Genomic DNA, 19,055 nt, shown 5'->3' with positions numbered 1-19,055 from the left:
ATCTCCCTTTCATGATTCTGCAAGCAAACTGCTAAACTCAGAGAGTGCCAAGGACTCCACAATTGAATTCTGAGCTACACATATTATTTTATTTTGGAATGGATAGAATTATATTAAGCCCTATTACTATAATTATGCTATGTTACTTTCAAAGTCCTTACCAATAGATATTAATTAAGTGAAGCCAGAAAGATTGTGTCAAAGACAATCATAGGGCTGATCCCAAGATTTTTGGTTCAAAAGTACACACCAGTCTTTTCCAGCCTGGATAGGTGCCAGATATGTGGACTTTAACTTCTACCTATTAAGGTAGCTAATGAGATTACTTTGTTGGGGGAGGAGTTTGGTTCAGAGACTTGAAATTTCAGCAAATCAAAAAATGTACAAGGTTCTTTACGATAGCTAAAAAATGAAGACAAAATTATTTAATGACATTGTTTAATAATGCCAGTTAGGATGACTGCTCTATTGTGGTTTCTATATTTACAGAGGGGGGTTAGAATCTATAACAGGAATACCTGCCATTGTGGAAGTAGGGTGTTGGACAATGTTATTTGATCAAGCTTTGCCAATATTACATCTTAAAAGTTTGTTTCAGGAGTGGGCTGCTGGGGGTCCGCAGGGGTTTGAGAGAATCTCTAGCTAAGATTCTATGCAGTTTGGAGAACCCCCAAATCGCACTCCTGTCTGGCCCTGCCCACCCCACCCCGCCAGTGAAGGGCCGCTTGTCTTCGGCACTGCCGGTGTACTCTCTGAGGTCATCGCAGGCGTGCACATGTCCATTGAGCACATGTGTACCCATCAGCATGATATTTGGCTTCTGCGCATGCGCAACAAGCAAATCTCACATGAGGATGTGTGTGCCAGTGAGATTTTTGCTATTTTTGCTGAGATTTTGGCTTCTGCGCATGTGGAAAAGAAAATATTGGCAAAAATCACTGAAATCTCGCTTGCACGAGCGTCTTCACACAAGATTTCACTTGCTGCACATGTGCAGAAGCCAAATGTCATGTGTTGCTGTGCGGGGGTGGATCAGGGATGTGCGGCTACATGCGCATCCCAGAATTTTCTATCGGGCTGGAGCACCTGACTGCACCAGCTGCTGGCCGCCACTGCACCCTGCCCTTCCCAGGAGTCTCCACATGGCCCATTTTGGATGCAGGTAAGTGCAGGGCATACTTCCCCGAGTCTTTGGAGAAGGTCGGCATACAAATAATAATAATAATAATAATAATAATAATAATAATAATAATAATAAATTGCACTCCTGTCTGGCCCTGCCCACCCCACCCCACCAGTGAAGAGCCGCTTGTGGCAAAGAACTGGTGGGATCATAATCCCGAAAAAGTGGTCGAAAATGAGCAAGCAAAACTACTGTGGGACTTCTGACTTCAGACTGACCGAATTCTGAAGCATAACACACCAGACATCCTGATTGTGGAGAAAAAGAAAGTATGGATCATCGACATCGCAATCCCAGGGGACAGCAGAATTGAGGAGAAGCAGCTAGAGAAATTAGTGAAATACGAAGATCTAAAAATCGAGCTGCAATGACTCTGGCATAAGCCAGTGAAAGTGGTCCCAGTGGTACTTGGCACGCTGGGCGCAGTGCCAAAGGATCTCAGCGGACATTTGAAAACCATTGGAATTGACAAAATCTCCATCTGTCAATTGCAAAAGGCCGCTTTACTGGGATTGGCAAACATAATTCGCCACTACATCACGCAGTCCTAGGAGCTTGAGAAGCGCCCGACTGGTGATGAAATACGAAATCCAACATAGTGATCTCATTTGCTGTGTTGTATTGAAATAATAATGATGATGATGATGGAGGCTTGGGGAGGAGAAAATGGTTGCTAGGAGGACCCCTGGAGCCTGGGGAGGCCGTTTTTCCCTTCCCGGACACTTGAGGAAAGCCTCTGCAGTCCAGGGAGGGCAAAAACACCTCTCCCAAGATGCAGAAGGCCAAATAGGCCATGCCCATCATGGCCACCCCTACCCAACAACCGGGCAGAGAACCCCTTGCTGAAATTTTTGAATCCCAACCTTGATTTGTTTATGTTATTAAAGGCAGCCTAGGAAGCAGATCCATAACTGTCACATTTGTATAACATACACACAACATTTATACCAAATTACCGTACAACAGACACACGCTGTTATTAAAAGAGATGAATAGTACCTGATTATTCTGAGACAGAGCTATCTGAATATCTCATGTCATCTTAATTTGCTATCTTGAGCCTAGTTTGCCTAGTGCCAACATTTCTTGGTATATTCTGACTGGCAGCTGTCACGTTGCCAGAAAAATCTTATTTCTTTTTCAGAATGTAATACATCAGAAGTGTCATGTTTAACCACCAGGCTTTTCTAACCTTGATTATTGAGGCAGAGAGGAAGAAGAAATAAGATCCATCTGTTGTGATTTATGGAACGTTGGTTAAATAGCTTTTTTGGGTTGTGTTTGGGAAGCTGGTTTGTTCACCACCTTGCATCAGGGGGAGGCACCTTCTTGGTGCAAAACCATCCTTAGGCATATGAAAAATACCCTACATTATTGATGATTTTAACAAGGGAGTCAGTTCTCAGATGTCAGAAACCTGTTATCCTGTACCAAATACAAGATGATTAATTAGTGCATTATCTTGCTGGTAACCAGGTCTGGCAAACAAGCCATTACATGAGTCACTGTATGGCAGTGTTTTTCAACCAGTATGTCGTGGCATACTAGTGTGCCATGAGACATGGTCAGGTGTGCCGCGAAGCTCAGGGAGAGAAAGAAAACAAGAGAAAGAGAAAGCAAGCGAGAAAGAGAGTGAGTGAGAAAGAAAGCAAGCGAGAAAGAACAAGAGAGAAAGAAAGAGAGAAAGAGAGAAAGAAAGAGAAAGAAAGTGAGAGAGAAAGAAAGCAAGAGAGAGGGAGAGAGAACAAGAGAGAAAGAAAGCAAGAGAGAAAGAGAGAAAGAAAGAAAGAGAGAGAGAAAGAAAGAAAGAAAGAGAGAGATAGTACAAGAGAGAAAGAAAGCAAGAGAGAAAGAGCAAGAGAGCAAGAGAGAGAGAAAGAAAGAGAAAGAGAGGGGGAAGGCGGGAGAAAGACATAGAGGGAGGGACGGAGGAAGAGAGAAAGAGCAAAAAAGAGAGGAAGGAAGGAAGAGAGAAAGAAAGAGGGATGGAGAGAGAAAAAAGAGGAAGGAAGCGAGAGAAAGAGGGAGGGAGAGAGAAATAGAGCGAAAGGAAGGAAGAGAGAGAGAGATAATTTTTTTGTCCAAACCTTTTTTAGCCGCTCCCCCCCCTCAATGAGCCCCAGGGTTTTGTAAAAGTAAAAAATGTGCTGCGGCTCAAAAAAGGTTGAAAATCACTGCAGTATGGGACTCTGAAGTGTTTCCCCCACCTTTTCAATATAAAGGCATGCCAAGGATGATATAGAGAATAAGAAGAAGACTGGGATCTACTTGGGTAGCTTTTAACTATTTTTGTTAAACTATTTTTGTTTCTGCATGGTATGTTTGTGTGTATGTCTAGTTTTTAAATAAGGGGTTTTAGATATTTTTAAATATTACATTGTTTTTTGTTATTGATTTGAGCCGCCCCGAGTCTGCAGAGAGGGGCGGCATACAAATCTAATAAATAATAATAATAATAATAATAATAATAATAATAATAATAATAATAAATAATAATAATTTTAATGATTATATATCAAGAGCAGTGAACTCAAAAACTTGACTAATTTAATTTGATAGTTGCCAAAGATGGTATCCAGATATAACTCAGGTCTAAGATGGGATGGTAATGTAAGGAATTATTCCAGTCTAAGGACACTTTTATTTTGTAACTAAAAGATTTTCAGGCTTTCAGCCAATTATCTTGAATTATCATCACATGCCAAACGAATAAATAAATAAATATTGATAACAAGAGTAAGAACTTTTGCCCCTTGGTGGAGCAACCCATAACTGTATATCCAGTTTCATGTGACACGTCATTTCATTTATTTAATTCTTTTCTAATACAGTGGAACCCCGACATAAGAGCTGCTCTACTTAAGAGCAACTCGAGATAAGAGCTGGGAGGGGAGAGATATTTTTGTTCTACTTACAAGCCCAAATTCGAGATACAAGCGCCAAGGAGCTGTCTCCTGAAGCCAAACGCTAACTTCCGCGTTCGGCTTCAGGAGACAGCTGCGAAGCGGCGCACGTGTTTTAAAAGGTTGCAGCCGGCCTGAGGGGCTCGGGGGGGGGGTGCTTGCAGCTTTCTTGCTCTTTTTCTTTCTCTCTTTTACCTTCCCTTCCTCTATTTCTTCTTTTCTTTCTCCTTCCCACCTTCTTCCCTCCCTCCCTCCCTCCCTTCACTCATTCCTCTCTTACTCTCCCCTTTCATAAGTTTCCTTGCTTCCTTCCTCTGTTCCTGTCCCTTCCCCCTTTCTTTCTTTCTTTCTTTCTTTCTTTCTTTCTTTCTTTCTTGCTTGCTTGCTTGCTTGCTTGCTTGCTTTCTTGCTCTTTTTCTTTCTCTCTTTTACCTTCCCTTCCTCTATTTCTTCTTTTCTTTCTCCTTCCCACCTTCTTCCCTCCCTCCCTTCACTCATTCCTCTCTTACTCTCCCCTTTCATAAGTTTCCTTGCTTCCTTCCTCTGTTCCTGTCCCTTCCCCCTTTCTTTCTTTCTTTCTTTCTTTCTTGCTCTTTTTCTTTCTCTCTTTTACCTTCCCTTCCTCTATTTCTTCTTTTCTTTCTCCTTCCCACCTTCTTCCCTCCCTCCCTTCACTCATTCCTCTCTTACTCTCCCCTTTCATAAGTTTCCTTGCTTCCTTCCTCTGTTCCTGTCCCTTCCCTCTTTCCTTCCTTCCTTCCCACCCTCCGTCCATTCATTCACCCATTCCTCTCTTGATCGCTTAAAGCCGGTCCCTGGTGCAAAAAGGGTTGGGGACCTCTGTCCTACAGGATTGGGTGGCAGAGAAGTTGAACATATGTAAATTTAAAAGTTTAAGAAAGTTTACAAGTTAAGTGAAAGAAACTTCATTATTCATTTATATGTACATGTACATTTCTTCATTAAAAACATGTCTTTCTGCATAATTTAGACTAACTTTGTGAGTTTTTTGAGGGCTGGAACCAATTAAAATTATTTACATTAATTCCTATGGGGAAAAGTCGTTCGAGATAAGAGCTGCTCGACTTAAGAGCCCAGGTCCGGAACGAATTAAACTCGTATCTCGAGGTACCACTGTACTGTAATCTTTGAGTTTTGAAGGATGAATTTACTTGACTAGTGAGACAAATTTTGTCAATCTAGCATCAGAAAAAAAGGGCTGGAGTATTCCTTCCCTCTTCTTACTTCAATTTAGGTACAGAATTTCACTTTGTGGATGCATTGAAGATTCTAAAATTGTAAAATTTGTCACAATGGGGTGCAGATTAATGAGAAAAAAATGAATTTTATCAACTGTAGAATCAGACTGCAGCATAACAAAATTGGCAAAAGTAAAGGGGGGGGTCAGAATACTTTCTGAATGCACTGTATATGTATTTTTGCAACAGCATGTCATTCACATTTAAACGCCTGGTGATTTGTTGCCAGCACTTTAATTACATGGCACAGTGAAGTTAGGTGAAATCAATTTCGTAGTGTATTGTCTGACAATGTTTTTTCAGAGTCTTAGATGAAGATTTTTTCCCCAGTCCTTTCTAGAGAAGTTGGCAATTGAAGTCTACACTTTTTGCATGGAAAGTACCGTAGATGCAGTAACAGAATTTAGATTGCACCATGACTCAATGCTTAATCATTCATATTTGTTATCTTATTTCCTATGACTAAAATCTTTCTAATTTCTCTGGAGAACGCAGAGCCCAAACAAATCACATATGGGGATATTGTTCTGTGATTGCATTTACTGAACTTCCATTTTATTCTTCACTGAATCTGAAGTTTCAGATCTGCCTCTGTTCTTTAGTTTGAAAAGGAGACAATAGAAGTCTTATCACTAAATGAATTAAAATTACGCCTGAATGAGTTTTTGTGTTAAACAACAATTGATATCCTCCTATCTTTCTTGCTTAGGCTTAATTCTAAAGCTCTGGATGACAACAGCTTTTTCTTCAAAAATGTCCAGTCATTTTTCTACAATGGCAATATCTTTTTGACAATAACTTTAATTATTCAAAATCCATTTTTTTCTTTAATGACAGTATCTTTTGGACAGAAAACTTTAATTATTCAAAATCCATAATTCATTAGCTTTTAGAAAGTGCAAAACTTTCCTGGAGGCATTTGAGGATAATATATTCCTTCTTAATATTCATTAACTGCTTTTTAAATGGTGAAAGATCTTTTGAAAAAAGCAAAACAAAAGGTACAATACAGCAGCTGAGAAGACGTACAAAAGCCTTGCTGGAAAACTGATCCAAAACCAATTAATACTGAAATTGATTAATAACCTAAAATAAAATGAATAAAAATGTATACAGCTAGGAGTTACTTGGAGACTAGGATTGAAATAAAGAGTTGGGAGAATTCAAGCTTTATTTTCCAGAGAGAATATGTAATAAATCTAAAGTGCTGCCTTATGGAACTTGGCTTGACTTTCTGAATACCATGAAGGGCGTTTAAATAATTAATTGTGAAGTGCGGTTGGCAAATCTTCCCAAAACTGATGCTCTTCAGATGGGATGGACTCATGGAATGCTTTAGCTAGCTTGATTCTGCATTCCTACTTCAGAAGAATAATTATACTACGGGGTGCTAACAGCAATATTCAGCAGAGCAAAATTTCAAAATATGCTTTTACCTCTAGTATATTCAAAATGATAACTAAAAATATAGATTTACAGCACTGGAAGTCTGGAAATCAAACCGCTCCTAATTATGGGGTGGCGCAGTGGGTGGAATGTAGTATTGGAGGCTATTTTTTCTGACTGCCAACAATTCTATCCAAGTCAACTCAGCCTTCTACCCTTCACAAAATACAAAAAATCACAAATTTTATTTATTCTATTTTATTTATTCATTTGTCCAATACACAAATACATAGGAAGAAAAATAGACATGTAGTAATATATATATAAGGGTAAAAGTGAACTTAGAGGAGGGAATATATGAAAGAAGGAGAATATATATGATAAGTGAGAGAAAGGAAAGACAATTGGACAGGGGACGAAAGGCACACCAGTGCACTTATGTTCGCCCCTTACTGGTCTCTTAGGAACCTGGAGAGGTCAATCGTGGAGAGTTTAATAAGGGACAAATGTTGGGGGTTAGGGGTTGACACAATTGAGTCTGGTAATGAGTTCCACGCTTCGATAACTCGATTGTTGAAATCATATTTTTTACAGTCAAGTTTGGAGCGGTTCGTATTAAGTTTGAATCTGTTGCGTGCTCTTGTGTTGTTGCGGTTGAAGCTGAAGTAGTCATTGACCGGTCGGACGTTGCAGCATATGATCTTGTGGGCAATACTTAAATCGTGTTTTAGGCGATGTAGTTCTAGGCTTTCTAGGCCCAGGATTGTTAGTCTATTTTCGTAGGATATTCTGTTTCGAGTGGAGGAGTGAAGGACTCTTCTGGTGAAATATCTTTGGACATTTTCAAGGGTGTTGATGTCTGAGATGTGGTATGGGTTCCAGACAGATGAGCAGTAGTCTAGGATGGGTCTGGCAAAAGTTTTGTAGGCTCATGTGAGTAGTGTGAGATTGCCTGAGCAGAAGCTGCGTAGGATCAGGTTAACAACTCTAGAAGCTTTTTTGGCGATATTGTTGCAGTGGAATGAATGAAATGAATACAATTTTAAAGAAGTAGGAAGACATAACCAAATTTCAGCAACTGCTGTGGTCAGAAAGGAACCCCACATATAGAAACAGTGTTCAAATCTACTTTTGTTCCATTTTACTTCCCACCTTATGTAACAGACCACTGGCCTCCTCCTTTCAGCACGATCTCCACCTGCTTCTTGTTAGTCAAATTGCCAAATTTACAATCATGTTGATTTTCATTATTTGTGTGAGAAGGCAATGAAATCCTCACCCCTAGACAATGGGGTCAAGGACAGCAGCACCTGGAAATACTCAAACCACCCAAGATGTAAAAGATAGATAACAAAAAAAACCCAAAGAACACCCCCCCACACACACATACATTTCCCTGGACTTGAGATAACAAGCAAAAGTGACCAAACTCTGCCCAAAATTGGTTGTGGAAGCCAATCTGTTTCAATCGCATGGGGGAATAAATAAAATGCTCTAGGGGGGGTAAATGTTAAGTTTCCAAACCATCCAGTCTTACCGAACTTTTGCTAGGAAACAGTCCTACTATGCCCACCCTTTGAATTTCCCAAAATGTCATAGCATCAAGGTCTTCAACTATCCTTAATAGAAACACTTAAAAACCAGAATAGCAGATATACTAGTACTGCTTGTTGTTAGTAGTGAATTGTTTCAGATAAGAGGAATGTGGGAATTGACAATCTAATAGACTGTGATTTTTATCTAGAATTCTACTAGTGCTGATTTTTTTGCTACTAGCTTGTTAATCAGTCTTGATGAATTTGCCTCTATCTGCTATTGACCTATCCTAATTTGTTGATTATTCTCTTGAGTTCCCTTTCCAAATTAGTCCTGAAAGTATTTATTTATTGTTAGAGTTGAAAGGGACCATGAAGGCCATCGAGTTCAACCCCCTGCCCAAGCAGGAACCCCAGGGCAGCCATCAGGAATTTTGGGGCCCCATACAGCCTAAGTGTCTGGGGCCCCCCCGTGCCATTTTAAAACTACTTTTTAAAAGTTTTTAAGATGTTAGATAATCATCTGAAAATAGCTGTAAATAAAACCCGATGTTCCCAGAATTAACTTTATTCATAAGATTATGATAGCAACAACTTGACCTTAGTTTTACTGGAACTATAGAATAATCATATAATAACCGCTGATGTTACAGGCCGTATAACTATATAAAGAAGGAACTGTGAGGATAACAGTTCAAAAGGGACGGGGGTGGTGTTTGTTATGTTGTGTTGTTTTGTTGCTTGTCTTATAAAATGCAAATACAAAATTTAAACAAACAAATAAGTATATTGTAAAATGATAGATTATGTACTATCTTATTTTTTTAATGTTTACATAATAACTACTTCTTTTAAAAAAATCATCTGTCTGAAGTAGTGTAGGATTCCTGTCTAAGCAGGGGGTTGGACTAGAAGACCTCCAAGGTGCCTTCCCACTGTTATTCTATTCTAATTATCCAGGGGGTTGTGTAGTTATCAGTGGTATTAAAATAGGAGCTGTTAAAAAAAAACCAAATACAATTTCATATTGCTTCACATCTCAATATCCTTTTCGATCTAGTTTTTACGCCCATCGGTGAACGCAGGTCTGAACGAGCCCGTGGTATCCAAGTTAATTTCAAAGTACACTGCTCAAAAAAAAGTGAAGGGAACACTTAAACAACACAATATAAACTCCAAGTTGTCAATCAGTGTTGCTTCCTAAGTGGACAGTTTGATTTCACAGAAGTTTGATTTACTTGGAGTTATATTGTGTTGTTTAAGTGTTTCCTTTATTTTTTTGAACAGTGTAGATCAGGGGTCCCCAAACTTTTTACACAGGGGGCCAGTTCACTGTCCCTCAGACTGTTGGAGGGCCGGACTATTAAAAAAATGTGTGAACAAATCTCTATGCACACTGCACATACCTTATTTAAAGTAAAAAACAAAATGGGAACAAATACAATATTTAATATTTATTCTTCCTCTTTCTCTCTCTCTCCCTTTCTCTCTGTCCTTCTGTCTTTCTAATTCTCTCTCTCTCTTTCTCTGTCCTCTCTTTCTCTTTCTTTCTTTCTTTCTTTCTTTCTTTCTTTCTCTCTTTCTTTATCTCTCTTCTCTCTTTCACTCACTCTTTGTATCTCTCCCTCTTTCTCTCTCCCTCTCTCTGTCTCCTGCTTTCTCTCTCTCTCTCCCTTTCTATCTCTCTTCTTCCTTTCTCTCTCCCTCTCTATCTTTCCCTTTCTCTCCCCCCTCTCTCTTTCTTTCTCTCTCTCTTCTCTTTCTTTCTCTCTGTCCCTCTCTTTCTTTCTCTCTGTCCCTCTTTCTTTCACTCTGTCCCTCTTTCTTTCTCTCTGTCCCTCTCTTTCTTTCTCTCTGTCCCTCTCTTTCTTTCTCTCTGTCCCTCTTTCTCTCTGTCCCTCTCTTTCTTTCTCTGTCCCTCTTTCTTTCTCTCTGTCCCTCTCTTTCTTTCTCTCTGTCCCTCTCTTTCTTTCTCTCTGTCCCTCTTTCTTTCACTCTGTCCCTCTTTCTTTCTCTCTGTCCCTCTCTTTCTTTCTCTCTGTCCCTCTCTTTCTTTCTCTCTGTCCCTCTTTCTCTCTGTCCCTCTTTCTTTCTCTCTGTCCCTCTCTTTCTTTCTCTCTGTCCCTCTCTTTCTTTCTCTCTGTCCCTCTTTCTCTCTGTCCCTGTCTTTCTTTCTCTGTCCCTCTTTCTCTCTCTCTGTCCCTCTCTTTCTTTCTCTCTGTCCCTCTCTTTCTTTCTCTCTGTCCCTCTTTCTTTCACTCTGTCCCTCTTTCTTTCTTTCTCTCTGTCCCTCTCTTTCTTTCTCTCTGTCCCTCTCTTTCTCTCTGTCCCTCTTTCTTTCTCTCTGTCCCTCTCTTTCTTTCTTTCTCTCTGTCCCTCTCTTTCTTTCTCTCTGTCCCTCTCTTTCTTTCTCTGTCCCTCTTTCTCTCTGTCCCTCTCTTTCTTTCTCTGTCCCTCTTTCTTTCTCTCTGTCCCTCTCTTGCTCCTGAGTGGGCCGGGCCGGAAGACCCCGCGTGGAGCCCTTGCGACGCTTCACCTGGGTTTTTATACCGGAGGAAGGGAGGGAGGGAGGCATTCCTTCATGCACCCCTCCCTCGCCTTCCCCTCCCTGGCCCGGAGCTCCTCCCCTTTTTAATTGCTCCAGCTATCAAAAGGGCGATTACCATCGGCTCCCCTGTCACCCGGGCGGCATTTCCTCCACGCCCCTAAACGAAGCGGGGGGTGGGGGGGCTGTCAAAAGCACAGACTCCCGGTCGCTTCCGAAGCGAAACTTTTTTTTCTCTTTTGTCTTGCTGGAAATTCCGGCGGCGATTCTCACCTGCTGCAAGTCCCCGGGACGCCTCGGCTGCAGGTTGTAAATCTCCCCCCCCCCCTACACTCTCGCTGCCCCTTGAATTCGGGTTTGAATAGGTCCGGCGTGTGGGCGTGCGTATGTGGGTGAAAATAAATATAAATCGTGGACGACGCATACCATCCGTAAGAATGAAAAGGGATATATAATATATATAATATACAGTGAACCCTCGATCATCGCGAGGGTTCCGTTCCAGGACCCCAAGCGATGATCGATTTTTCGCGAAGTAGCGGTGCGGAAGTAAAAACACCATCTGCGCGTGCGCAGATGGTGTTTTTACTTCCACTGCCGCCCGCCCTTCGCCCGCCCACCCCGTTGCTCACGCCTGGGGTGCGCGCGCGCTTGGGTACACCCTAGCTCCGCTTCCCAGCTGGGAAGCGGAGTTGGGGTGTCCCCAAGCTCGCGCGCGCCGCCCGCCCGCCCACGCTGTTGCCGGCTCCGCTTCCCAGCTGGGAAGCGGAGCTGGGGTTTCCGCGCGCGTGCCGCCCGCCAGCCCACGCCGTTGCTCGCGCCGCCGCTGGGGTCTTACCGGGGCAAGAGGGGGAAGACCCAGGGAAGCCTCTGCCCGGCGGGGAAACTCCACCATCTACGCATGCGTGGAAGGGCACGCATGCGCAGATGGTGGAGTTTACTTCCGGGTTGAAAACTAGCGATATAGCCCTTTCGCGATGCTCGAGGACGCGAAACTCGAGGGTTCACTGTATATAAATATTCTACCTATATGTGTAACATATTTTTTTCTAATAATGAAAAGGAAGGGAGACTAATCTATCTATCTCTCTGTCCATCTAGCTAGCTAGCTATCATCGCTCCATCCATCTCTCCCTCCCTCCTTCCATGCATCCATGCATCCATCCATCTATACATCCGGCAAGGGATATAGAAAAGGCTGGGACGCAGTGCGGAGCTCTCAAACGAAAGAGCCGCCGCGGTAGGGGAGTCAGTGGGAGCGGTGACTCACCAGGAGAAGACCCACGCGGCTCCTCTGGGGGCCTTGCGGAAGGCGGCGGCGGAAGCCCCCATGGCCGGCGCTGGGTGTGAGGGAGGATGCTTTCTGCGCGGGCGGAGGCCCACCCTCGCCGGAAGAGCTGCCCATCTAGCAGTCCCGCTGCCCCATTGGCCGGCAGGGGATGATGGGCAAGGGACGCCTCGGGGAAGGAGGGCAGGGCGGGAAGGGAAGGAGGGGGCTGGCGGGGGTTTAGGGAAGGGGAGCCGAGGCCAGCCTTGCAGCTCCTCGGCGGGAGGAGTCGAAAGCCACCGGGAGAAGACTGGGCTCAGCAGCAGAAGCGCCGGGCCCGCCCCCCCCATTATTCAGGCTCTCTTCGGGGTTGGGGAGTTTTTGGCGGGGGCCGGGGCCTGGGGCCCCCCAATTTTCCAATTTGTCCGGGGCCCGGGACAGCAGTCCCAGTAATACCCGTCTATTGGCGGCCCTGAGGAACCCTATAGTACACCAGTCAAGTGGCAGTTCAATCTTCTTTTAAAAATGTCCAGAGTGTTTTAGTTCACAATGTCTGCTGGTAGGTTGTTCCATTGGTTGATCGCTCTGACCGTCAGGAAGTTCCTCCTTATCTCCATGTTGAATCTCTCCTTGGTCAGCTTCCAGCCGTTGTTCCTCGTCCGGCCCTCTAGTGCCCTGAAGAATAAAGTGATCCCCTCCTCTCTGTGACATCCCCTCATATACTTGTAGACTGCTATCATGTCCGCTCTGGTCCTCCTTTTCTCTAGGCTATCCATGCCCAGTTCCCTCAGTCTCTCTTCGTAAGTCTTGGTTTCCAATCCCTTAATCATGTTGGTTGCTCTTTTTTGCACCGTCTCCAGAGTTTCATTGTCTCTTTTGAAGTGTGGTGACCAGAACTGAATACAGTACTCCAGGTGTGGTCGGGCCAGGGTGTAGTAGAGTGGTATTAAGACTTTCCTGGTCTTGGAGTGTATTCCCCTGTTGATGCAGCTTAGGATTGTGTTGGCTTTTTTAGCTGCTGCTGCACATTGTTGGCTCATGTTTAGTTGATTGTCCACCAAGACTCCGAGGTCTCTTTTGCAGTCGCTACTGCTAAGAGGGGTTTCTCCCAGGTTGTATGTGTGTCCAGGGTTTTTTCTGCCTAGGTGAAGTACTACTCCCCATGGCAGCTAACTAACCGACATGAAACCAAGTCTAAAATTTCAGTTGAAAATTAAGTTAGATGTATTTCTTCAGTCTTTCCACACAACAATAATTCCATGACATACACTATGGTGAGAGACAATGACTGGCCTACAGTCATCTAAGAGTTCATGTTTGAAGATAGACTTGAAACACTGTCTCCTCAGCTTCTTCAATATCTCAAGCAATACATTCTGCTGGTTTTGAGAAAGGAATAGGTGAAGTCTACTGTTCTGTACTTGATATTTCACATCAGTTGGACCACATTCTAATGAGTATTGCCTTTCTTCTGGCAATAATTGATCAGGCAGAGATACTCCTTACTCTTTGCTGCCATACATTAGACCAGGGATGTCAAACTCATGTTGTCACATTGTTGTCACATGACATATAGGGACTTTTTTCCCCTCGCTAAACTGGGGGTTGGAGTGACCAGCACATGATGCATCTGGCCCGTGGACCATGAGTTTGATGCCCCTTCATTAGAGTAAGCCAACTCTAGGATCATATATCAGTATAAGGGAATGCACAAAAAAGATTAGATACATTAACTTCATGAGATATATATTGGCTAATTTAAGAATGTAAGCCTTTGGTTGAAGTCATACCTCATGCTATTCCATAATGTTATTAGTTTGCTTCTTTGGCTTAATTAAATGTGTCAACACTCTGATTTTTAAATTGTGGTTGTGGAAATCATTTTCCAAATCATTGACCAAAAGATGGCCAGACCTTTGCCAACAGAAGACATCAATACAAAGCACTACTCATTGTGCAAACACAGGTTTTAATTGAAAAATAATATATTTACTAAAATGGAGTAAACTATTGTCCTTAATTTGTTCATGCATAGAGCATATGTCGTTTGGAGGGACCCAGGGGAAGAGCCTTCTCTGTGGCAGCCCCGGACCTCTGGAACCAACTCCCCCCGGAGATTAGAATTGCCCCCACCCTCCTTGCCTTTTGTAAACTCCTTAAAACCCACCTCTGTCATCAAGCGTGGGGGAACTGAGACATCTCCCCCTGCCTATGTAGTTCTAGTGCATGATATGACTGTAGGTATGTTTTTTACATTGGGGTTCCTTGCTTTTAGATTTTTAAATGTATAATTGTTATCTTAGATTTTAATTATTAGATTTGTCAGTATATATTGTTTTTGTCACTGTTGTGAGCCGCCCCGAGTCTGCGGAGAGGGGAGGCATACAAATCTAAATAATAATAATAATAATAATAATAATAATAATAATAATAATAATAATATTGTGCTTACTTTTTTTCACTAATATTCTTTTTAGTATATTCTATAGGAAAGGTCATCCTGAAGGTATTTTCTTTCTAATCTCTCAAAAGTTTGTCAAGGATTATATTGTTACCCAGTTTCTATGTTGACATTTTGTTAGAAGCGGGTAGTTGAGAGATTGATGCTTTTCCTAAAACAAAGTGAATTGGAAAGATTGCCACATAAGATGTTATTGGCTCTTGGACAATTTGGCACTTCCTTTGTACTTTCATTACTTGGCTGGTTAACCTTATATGACCTCATCTTCTTCCAGAGAGAGAACTGTGTCTGCTATATCTCTCTGTGTATAATAATATTAAAGAATTAAAAAAATATATATTTATGGAGTATAAGAGCCGATTGAAACAATATAATTGTATTCAATTTAGATTTGAAATGGCATTTGAGATGCCAGATCTGTTTTCCTGTTGACCTTTTGCCAAGATGAGTCATATCTCACTACCCAGTTATTATCTAATAAGCAAAGTGCTTAATTTCATGAGCTGGAAAGTATATCAGGAAGACATGATATTCAGAAATCAGCCTGAATTTTTGAGAGGACCACAATAAGGAGAAAAAGTCAACTTCAACAATAAAAACCACAAACCAATTTATGGAGCATGTCAAGCAGTACAGCTGCCTTGAATATTCCATGGCGTCTTGCCCATTAGTGTTTTATCATACTGTGCCATAATTTTATGGCAAAGTGTGGTTGCCATATTACTGTTATTGTTGGCACAATATTAGCTTTATGGGTTATGATAAATTATTTAATCATATTTTATTGAATAAACTGCAACACTGATTTTCCACGGTGTGTTATGGAATACCAAAACACATATTATTGAACAGTTGTGTAAACTCAAAAAATACTAGCTTCAGTACAGTTTGGGAAAAGTGTATATATTCTACTGATCAAACGCAAGATGCCCTTATATAGAGTGCTGGTGAGACCACATTTGGAATACTGTGTTCAGTTCTGGAGACCTCACCTACAAAAAGATATTGACAAAATTGAACGGGTCCAAAGAAGGGCTACAAGAATGGTGGAAGGTCTAAAGCATAAAACGTATCAGGAAAGACTTAATGAACTCAATCTGTATAGTCTGGAGGACAGAAGGGAAAGGGGGGACATGATCGAAACATTTAAATATGTTAATGGGTTAAATAAGGTCCAGGAGGGAAGTGTTTTTAATAGGAAAGTGAACACAAGAACAAGGGGACACAATCTGAAGTTAGTTGGGGGAAAGATCAAAAGCAACGTGAGAAAATATTATTTCACTGAAAGAGTAGTAGATCCTTGGAACAAACTTCCAGCAGACGTGGTTGGTAAATCCACAGTAACTGAATTTAAACATGCCTGGGATAAACATATATCCATTGTAAGATAAAATATAGGAAATAGTATAAGGGCAGACTAGATGGACCATGAGGTCTTTTTCTGCCGTCAGTCTTCTATGTTTCTATGTTTCTATATGCTTAAAGAAACTTAGAGAAGAGCATTCCTAGGAGCAGAAATAGTTTGAATCTATTATCTAAAGAGGTAGCGTGTTATTTTTTGCTCCATGTTTTCAAGACTCTGGACACCTATTGGTCAGGAAGTTTTCATCCAGAAATAGGCAGGGGATTAAATTTGACACTTTAAAATTACTTGTTATGAATCCTAAACCGTAGTATACTTTTTTTAAATTACATTTTACTTTACCAAATAAAAGATGGGTTTGAAAGGAGCCTAGAAGAGGTAGGATCTGATTATGGTCCAGCCACTCCCTCCAGTGGGATACTCCCTCATAGGAGTCCCAAACTAACTGGCAGAACCCAGGTTTTCACGCTCTTGCAGAAGGTCAGAAGGAGTAGGAGTCAATCTCACCCCAGGGGGCAAGATACTTCAATGGGATGGGGCCATGACAGAGAAGGCTCTCCTTCTGCACCCTACAGGCCAGAATTCTCTGACTAATAGGATCCTCAGCATTCCAGTGTGGCGCAGCAGGTAGAGTGCTGTACTGCAGGCCACTGAAGCTGACTGTAGATCTGAAGGTCAGCAGTTCAAATTTCATCACCGGCTCAAGGTTGACTCAGCCTTCCATCCTTCCGAGGTGGGTAAAATGAGGACCCGGATTGTGGGGGCAATAGCCTAGCTCTGTTAAAAAGTGCTATTGCTAACATGTTGTAAGCCGCCCTGAGTCTAAGGAGAAGGGCGGCATAAGAATCGAATAAATAAATAAATAAATAAATTCCTTCTCTGCTGACTCATGCGGAGTAGGCCAATTCTATTGGTGTAGGATGGTTCTTCAAGTAGCCTGGATTCATGCTATGTAGGACTTTAAAGGTGATAGTCAACATCTTTGCTATCTGGAATTTATTTTTATTTATTTATTTTGTCCAATACACAATGAGGGTTTTAGTGGGTATATATCTATATACACATAGTAAAATACATGATGAAGGTTATAGAAGAGATACTCATAGTAAAATATATCTAAGAAATAATAGAAAAGAAGATATAGCAATAGAACATATCAATGAAAGAATAGAAGAAGAGATTTAGGAACAGAAGAAAGGTATAGGAAATATAGGAGAGCTATAGGACAGGGGACGGAAGGCACTCTAGTGCACTTGTACTCGCCCCTTACTGACCTCTTAGGAATCTGGATAGGTCAACCATAAATAATCTAAGGGTAAAGTGTTGGGGGTTTGGGGATGACACTATGGAGTCCGGTAATGAGTTCCACGCTTCGACAACTCAGTTACTGAAGTCATATTTTTTACAGTTTAGAGTGGTTAATATTAAGTTTAAATCTTAATATTAAGTTTAAATTAAAGTGGTAGACAGCGCAGCTCATGGAAGACCTGTATAATATTCTAAAGGCCTATATCAAAGTCACTGCACTCTGCACCAGCTGTAGTTTTTGAATACTCTTCAAGGCAACACGGCTTCAACGTTTGGATTGAAAGGAAATGTCCTATTAATAAAACTCTGAATTTCCCAAATACTGGCTTCAAAAGAGAGCTTTTCCTCAGGACTATGTTCTTGTTATCACTTCATGCCCCATTTCATGCAATTTGGATTTTTGAAATGCCAAAATAATTAGAGATCCTTGAAAGCTGTATTTTACATTGGTTTTTAATGGGAAAATTCCCCAGGGTTGTGAAAACTTTCAGCGGGTCAGCAGTTCAAGTTGTGAGTAGAAATTACTTCTTGTATTGTGAAATTCAAGAGAACTTGGAATTGAGTGTAGACAAGTGACTTTGCATGTAAAACAGGCTTCTATTTACTTTAAATTATTTTTGACATGTCAGCACATTAATTAGGAATAAAATGAAATAAATGAACAACCCCTTGCAGGCACATGGAGTAATAGTTAAGAATGCCACAGTTCTAATTATCATCTCAGCCTTAACAAACCAGTGGTTGGAGGTGAGGGTTGAAATCTGTGAACAATTTAGATAAAGGTCAATTCAAAGGAATTACAAGGGCAGAATGGATTGTTACAAAAAAATTCTTTTAACCATGCTGTGCAAAATTATGCTAAGAAGCCAAACTGATTTAATAGTGTTATTGAACTTAATATATGGCATAAATGATTAAAAACCAATTCTGATTTTGGCTCTACAGTTATCAGAGTCCAGTAGCTTTTTGTATTAAGTGTCAAGGTTCCAGGTAGCATCCAAACTAAATAAGAGTCCAAGTCAAAGTATTCCTCAAAGCTCCAGTTTATTTCTGGGGCTATCCTGGCACCTACACTGGGAAACCCGAATCCGAGTTTTCCACCCCATTGAAAGTTCACATCCATTGTCCCCCGCCCACAAACTTTCCATGTTGCCCACTCAGATTGTGCCAGTGTGGCAAGTCCGCCTTCCATATAATAATAATAATAATAATAATAATAATAATAATAATAATAATAATATTTATTAGATTTGTATGGTACACTGTATTGTTTGAATGTATGCTAAGAGAAAATTTTAAAAAAATTACCCCCCCCAAAACAGTCCTTCCTTTCTCTGTCCCTCCATTCATTTCATTCTTCCTTCCTTCCTTCCTTCCTTCCTTCCTTCCTTCCTTCCTTCCTTCCCTCCCTCCCTCCCTACCTCCCTCCTTCCTTCCTCTCCACTTCTATTTTCCTCACCCTCTTTCCCTTTTCTTTCTTTCTCTCTCTCTTTTCCCTCTCTCTCACAAAACTTCTGTGCCCGGCCATCAACTTGAGGGGGTGCGTCTCTCTCTCTGCTGAAAAAATGAGACTCCCCACAAGTGAACTTATGGGAAAGGTGGAGAGAGGGCGAGGTGACAGCTCTGGTGTAGGCACAAGTCTACGCTGCTTGCAGGTGGCAAGGCCATCCAAGCGCTGCCTCTTGTTTCCTGGGGGAGGGTTGCTTCCGGTTTCTTCCCGGTGGCGAGAAGAATATTGGTAGGAGTGGTTGGGGCATGGTCTCCAGACACAGCCAGAGAAGCTGGGCGGGGCTCAGAGCCCACGGGGGTTTCTCCCAGCCGACAGCAGATCAGCTGTTGGGTGGG

The 19,055-nt window shown here is 41.7% G+C and overlaps 1 protein-coding gene across 2 annotated transcripts in view; it reads left to right on the top strand.

Moving 5' to 3' along the window:
• The window catches only part of DCLK1 (doublecortin like kinase 1), a 201,131-nt gene that overhangs the window by 79,326 nt on the left and 102,750 nt on the right, over positions 1-19,055 (top strand). The window lies entirely within an intron of this gene.

Source organism: Erythrolamprus reginae, chromosome 4 (assembly GCF_031021105.1).
Source record: "Erythrolamprus reginae isolate rEryReg1 chromosome 4, rEryReg1.hap1, whole genome shotgun sequence".
NCBI lineage: Eukaryota > Metazoa > Chordata > Lepidosauria > Squamata > Dipsadidae > Erythrolamprus > Erythrolamprus reginae.
The sequence above is the reverse complement of the archived record's forward strand: the minus strand, read 5'-3'. Positions and strand labels throughout refer to the sequence as shown.